Source organism: Suricata suricatta, chromosome 2, assembly GCF_006229205.1.
Source record: "Suricata suricatta isolate VVHF042 chromosome 2, meerkat_22Aug2017_6uvM2_HiC, whole genome shotgun sequence".
Lineage (NCBI taxonomy): Eukaryota > Metazoa > Chordata > Mammalia > Carnivora > Herpestidae > Suricata > Suricata suricatta.
Genome location: NC_043701.1, coordinates 90035640 through 90042577, shown reverse-complemented (window position 1 = coordinate 90042577; position 6938 = coordinate 90035640). Strand labels below are relative to the sequence as shown.

General features: G+C 41.5%; 1 protein-coding gene across 1 annotated transcript in view; it reads left to right on the top strand.

Annotated features, from left to right (window-relative positions):
• Window positions 1-1064: 1064 nt before the first annotated feature.
• The window catches only part of LOC115275305 (diacylglycerol kinase beta), a 296124-nt gene continuing 290250 nt past the window's right edge, over window positions 1065-6938 (top strand). Inside the window, exon 1 of the mRNA XM_029919005.1 lies at window positions 1065-1306. The gene's annotated coding sequence lies outside the window, so the exon portion shown is untranslated. The remainder of the gene's footprint in view (window positions 1307-6938) is intronic.

Genomic DNA, 6938 nt, shown 5'->3' with positions numbered 1-6938 from the left:
CTTTGTGCTGACAGCATGAAGCCTGCTTGATATTCTGTCTCTCTCTGCCACTCGCCTATTCTCTCTCTGTCTCTCAAAATCAATCGATCAATCAAATACTGCTATCAATTAAGTGGTGTGCATGTGCATATATGTATGTGTGTGTATGCATGTGTGTCTATTTAGGAGGGGGTATTAATGGTTACTCAGCCTATTACAGAACAGGAGCATAAAGACAAACTGTTGCTGGAGCAAATTAAGTTAGTTATTAAGAAGTATTCTTGTCTTTGGGAGTCTTGAGAACTTCCTTAACTTCTAAGTTCAGCTCAGCTTCACCTTATGTGAGAATAAGGTGGAGATACATCAGGACAGAGAATGAGAAGCCAATAAGGAGAGAAAGGGGGCATCTACAGCCAGCTGTCACCACTCGGATTCACCAGAATTTCTAGCTGACAGGAATAGTGATGCATTGAAATCACAGTGGATCCTATGCACACGAGACACAGCCACCAAGGGAGGTGTGTATATCAAGATACCCTGCACTTAAGCTTGTAAACACACTCCTTAATAACTATCTTGTTTTGCACACATTTTATAAAACAGAGGTGATTTATATGCAGGCTTACATTCGTATTACTCCAATGCATTATTTTACACACACGACTCAAAATGATCCTTTTTTCTGTGCCCTGACCGGTTACATACACAAACAATTTCCCTTTTAATATCCACCTGCTTTTCCCCTTCCCTTCCTCGTTCATCTTCATCCATCCTCCAGTCACCTGCTCCCAGGTCAGAATGCAGAAACAGAGGGTGCGGCTGTTAGAATTGCTAGAAGTGGGTTAGGCAGCGGTGGATGAACACCGACCCATCAAGGACTATAGTTAGCAAAAGGGTGGCGGGGAGACAGGTATCAAGTTTCCTATCGAAGGGGAAATGTATCCTGAATGGTAGTAATCGCAGTGAATCAAGCCTAATGTCTCACCAGCAGCCACTCATACCTGCACAGTCTCCACCCTCCTCTTATAACTGGTCCAGCAGTTAAATAGCTGTAAAGCACTGTCTCTCTCTCTCTCTCTGTCTCATTCTCCTTGAGCTCCAACAGCAATAGTAGCAACAGCAGCTAGAGACAGGCAGGGCTGTTGCTTGCTGCCGCGCGGATTGCCTCCTCCTCACCACAGACACACGCACACACTCACACTCACACACACACACACACACACACACACACACACACACGCACTGCACAGATTTCCAACATCAGCGCGTCTTGGTAGAAATGAAGGACTCAGAGAGATGAGAGAAGAGCATGAGTCATGGACAACAGGTATTTCAAGCTCTGGCAAATCCCGGTTCCCTCGCATGCTTATTGGGATGGCTAATAAAATCACCACTGGCGATGCCTGACTTCACCGGGAGCCTGGAGGTGGCCGTGCAGGGGAGGGGAAGCGGGAGTGCGCGGTGGGGAACCGGGATGCCACAGATGACTTTGAGGCTCCGGAAACCCCCATCTTCCAGCCTCCGCTGTTTTGGAGTTGCCGGTGGTCGGGGACCGGTGGGCTGCAGGCCGCCTGTGTGGTGTGGACTGGCAGTCGATTTCCATCTCTCAGACCCTCGTTAGAATGGGCCGTGCGGGGTGGCGGGGGGTGGGAGGGCAGGGGAGGAGAGGCTGCGGAGCGGGAGTTCTTGCAGCTCCCCTCCTCCGGGGGAAGCCGAGCCGCCTCCTTCCCGAGCGGCGAGCGTGCGAACTGGACGGCATCCCGGGGCTGCTAGGCAGTGGCAGGTCCTCTCGGGAAGAGCCGCTGCTCTGGCTTCGGAGAGGCGCCCAGCCCTCGGCTGCACCACACTGCAGTAAGTTAAACTCGACACGGCTGGCAGCTTGAGTGGCGGCTGGGTCTGTGCTGCGGGGGAAGGGAAGCGGAGAAGAAATGGCGAGGAAAGTTAGAAAAGCATAGCTCGGCATCCTCCTCGAGATGTTAAATCCGTTGGTCTCCCCGACTCCCGCCCTAGTTAGGCTGTAGTTGCTTTACTTACCCTCGGTTATTTGCTGCCGGATGTGGCTTGTTGGCGAGGTATGCATGCAGCGCCGCCGTAGGGATTTTAGGCAACAAACTGGTAAATGCGTCCTACATTTCATTACCAGCGCGGGCTCGGGAAAGTTACCAATGGATGGCAGTTTGCCTTTTCCAAAGAAAATTCGTGAAGAGGCCAGCTTAGACTTTCTAATGCCCAGCTAATGGTTACAAATTCATTCCAGGCTCATTCCTAATCTGCAAAATAAAGAAGCAGTCCAACAAACAGAATGAAGCAAAGGTCTTTGATTGACTTTGTTCAGTTAAAATGTGAAATAAGGTCTCTAGGTAACTGCCAGGCAACAACAGCCTAGGCGACGCTGATGATACGATAAACATTCAAATACTCCTTAGTGGGTGAAGTGCTGGATTCCCCCAGTTTTTACTACTGCAATCAACTCCACTTCCTAAGCAGTCCCTTCCTTGTGATTTCAAAGTGGTGATTTTTACATAGATGGCTTTATACTTAGAACCAAGCAGCATTGTGGTCCCTGGGAAAATAAAATGAAGGCTAAAATAACTTTTGCAAAACTACTTGAACCGGTTGCTCAAATTGCAGATAACAAACTCTTAAAAGGAGGTAAAAAACGGGTCAGTGACACAGCCAGCCCATTGTAAAGCAAATGACCAAATAAACCTGAATTTAGGCAGAATAGTAAAGGTCTTTTTTAGAGGGAAACCAGAATAATTAATCTAAAAACATTGGTATATTTCTAACCAGGTCTTCTTTTACGCTGACCAGAATTTTATAATGAAGAAAAAAAGAAGGGATCTTTCAAGCAGAAAGAACGTGTTTCACAAAAAATATTAGACTTAGTTACAGGATCACTGGAAAAAAATACTGTATTACTAAAGTTTTCTCCAAGAAAGATTAATGAAAAAACAGAGGTTACCCAAAATGGAATACAAGATTTTAAACTGGAGTCTCTTTGTGCTGTCATAAATTTTTTAGAATAAAGAGGTGTCAAAACTTATGAAATATCTTTTGTGAAATGCAAAATAATTCTAAAACTCTCTGTCATTAGAACAGAGAAACCAAGGATCACTCATACCCAGTTATTTTCTGTTTTTAATTGTTATACCCCTTCTCAAATTGAACTAATCTTCATTATTTATTAAGAAATAAAACATATCCTGAATGTAATTTGAATTACTTCACCTGCTCATCCTAGGGATCTCCATACAATATTCTTGTCATTATGGAAATACCCAGTTATGACTTTGTAAACCACTGAGTAAAACATCATCCAGAGGACGGATTGTGGTAGAGCGTCCATGAGCGTGGCTAAACATTTTAGACAACAGTAAAAAGGAAAAGGAAGCATCTATACCAAGACTGAAGGGATATGGTTGGGGCCAGTTTGTAAGCAACTCTAGAATAGATCCTTACCTGAACCTCCAGTGTTGGCTAAAGAGAAGTCGGGTTGAGACCCTGAATGGAATCAGTAGGAGTTGGAGTTGAATGGGGATTTATTTGTCAGAATATCTTTAAAGACAGAAATGTAGGTAGCTGGCATCGAGTTTGGGGAATACTTTTGCTTTATATTTTGGTACTTCTCATGATAAACCTCAGGTTACACCTCATGTTATGTCTGAAGTGAAGACTTTCAAAACTGGTTTTGGAATAAAACAATTATTTTAAGGTTTAAACCATTGGTAAGTTTTGCGGGAAAGGTGTCCAAACTAAGTAGATACCCTGTGACTCATGCTTTCCTTGAACACGATTGAAAGAAGGAAGAGTGATAGCCAGACAAGCCAAAGATAGCTGCTGGTCCTTGCTAATAATGACTATGATGTTGATGTATAGGCTTGAAGTGACACTAAGAATATCCTTTCTGGATACTTCTCCTCCTCGCTGGCTTCAGGAACAGAACTTTACTTATGTATGCATCATACCATTGTAATATTCTCTTAAGGGTAATACTTCTAGCCTAGGAGCGGCTGCCTGGAGGAAAATCTAGGCAAGAATATAAAGAAGCCTCTTCCTGTTGCTCCTCTCCCATTCATGACATTTTCTCTCTCTTTTAAAACACCGACACACAATCAGAGCTCAAGTAAGAATCCTATGGCTTTGTTCAGCCTTAGGTGTTGATTGTGAAGTAGATTCAACCTCTTGATAGCTCCTTCACTTACTTGCATGTATGATATACTCACCGTACAGTACATGAATGTTTTCCAAGTAATTTTGAGTATACAAATGGCAGGTACTAAGTTATGTACTTTGAATATATCTTTTCATTTTGGGGATAACAACCACATTTACTCCCATTTATAAGAAACTGAATCTCAGTAAATAAGCAAATTGCCTAAAGCAGCATAATTAGTAACTAGTGGGCTAGGATTAATCACTTTGCCACTTTGTTTTATTAAAATGGCATCCTACCACATTAGAGTGGAGTAAGCTTGCGGTTCTATAGATGAAGGATGTTGAGAATGCTTGAGGAATCATGGCCATCAGGAGAGAACCCTCTGCTCTACTGATTCCCAAGATTTGATCCACTCCAGTTAGAATCTGAACTGACCCCAAATCCAAACATGGCACATTCAACTATTCCAAGTGAAGTGTTCTACTGTGGCTTCATGAACGATGGGAATGAAGCTGGGGACATCTTTGCCAGGGAAGGAAAACAATGGAGTTAATGTAGGAGGGAGGAAGTAGGAAGGCCTCAAAACCAAGAGGGATAAAAGGAAAATAAGGGGAAGCTGGCTTATCATGGTGGGAGACTGGTCTGAGAACTTGTCCAGAAACTGTTTCCTGAGGGACGCTGAAGAGCAAAGTCTTCGGATGGTATGTGGGGTAGACAGATAAAGAACAGACATAAAACAATTAAGTATTTGTAAGGTCTGGTCATAAAAATTAGATTAGGCTTATCTTCAGGTAATGTCCTTTACACATTTTTTAAAGAATAAAGTGATGATTCAAAGGAAAGTGTGGAAGAAAGGCCCGCTAATGACTGAAGAGGTAAAACAGTGTGTGGAAATCTCACTGGTTCTTGCATAATTACTTGCTGAAAATTTGCCAGGAAATGAAGGGCCATTTTAATTGATGAGGATAAAACCAAAATGGTTCATTTAGGTAAAATCTAAAGTGTTGAGAATAACATGATTACTGCCGCTTGTCTTCTTAACACAGAAGACAAACACAGGGAATAAAATGAAAATGTTGTGGGCATAATGCCAAACAATATTTCAAGATTGGTCTTTCTCAGCATGCTAAATTTAAACAGCTGAAATTCTTTTTTAAGTATTATCTGAGTCAACAGTTTGAAATGAAGGATTTGCCTTTTTAACAGGGAATCTGCATTGCATTGTAAGTTTGAAACCGTGTCCTTGACTCAGTTCCTTCTAACTGGCAATTTGCCAATCCCTAGAGCTCAAGGAGCATACAAAAACATTACCTTCAAAATGAAAGTATAAATATATATGCTGCAAAAGGAAAGTTGAGGAACTCTGATGGAGCTTTGCAAAGACATTTATATTTTTAGTCCTGATTCTTTGTTTTGTATCTTGTCACTTGTGACACTGTAGGTTGAAGTTAGAAATAGAGTTCCTGTCAAGGGTTGATTTTTGAATGCGCTGCTTTGGCTGTCTTTCCTTTATAGCTTAAAAATAATGACGGGGATATTATTGAGTGCTTACTACATACCAGCTGCTTATATAAACATCTTGCACATTTAATCTTGACAGTAGTACCCTTGTAGGATAATTGTATTATCGTCGGTACTCCCATTTTCTTTTTTTTTTCTTTTTTCTGAAATTTTTTATGTTTATTTATTATTGAGATAGAAACAGAGCATGAGTGGAGGAGGGGCAGAGAGAGAGGGAGACACAGAATCCAAAGCAGGTCCAGGCTCTGAGGTGTCAGCACAGAGCCTGATGTGGGGCTCGAACCCACAAACTGTGAGATCATGACCTGAGCCGAAGTCGGATGCTTAACTGACTGAGCTACTCAGGTACCCCTGCACTCCCATTTTCTAAAAGAGCAAAGTGAGGCATAAGAGAGTTAAATGACTTACTTACAGTTAGAAATTAATGGTTATAGAGTTGGAGGTATGAATGGGAAGTCTGGTTCTAGAGGGTTTGCCTTTAACCTAAAGACTACAAGTCTACTCTTAAGTATTACTGGTTTTTTATAACCCTCTACAATTCATGCTGTTTGTTTACCTCTTTGGTCTCTGCTTATACTTGTCTGTGTCTGTAATTTCTTTCTTGACTCTCAGATCCTTCTGTCCTTATTCCATTAGTGTTTTACCTTAGGATACATTTTTAAGCTTCTGCTCCCGCATCATGACCTTTCAGGATTCTATTTGGATTCCACCAGTGGCCCAGCTGTTCTTTTCTGTTGTTCTCCTGAAACTTGGACTTGCCTTTATTATTGGATATGCCATTGAGGGCTGAAATAATCCATTTTCTATGTTGAGGAAGGAAATTAAGCTGTATTTATCTTTGGAACATTAGTGCTGAGCGTTATGTCTAATAAAGTAGTAAAAATAAAAAACCATTGAATTCAAATCTCTAATTCAATTCCCTGAAAGGATAGGCACTTCCAGTTCTAGTCTTTATCCCCAAAAAGGCTAGAGAATAATCTTTCAAATGCAAGTTATAAGCTCTGAGCCAGACAGTCTATTTAGTTGAACTCATATTTTGTTAAAATTACTCAAAACATATTTACCACCCTCTGCAGTGTTGCATGTTTAGAATATAGGAAACACTATTTTGAAATATGACAGATTGCAATATTGAAATTTGTAATGATACTTAATTTCTGGTACTAATTTACTGGGGGGGGATATTAGAATAATTGGTTAAGCAAAGATGTTTTGCTGATAGAATGAAGCTATGAGATGGCTCTTTTAAAAAATTCTTTCTTGAACTCATTGTCTTTGA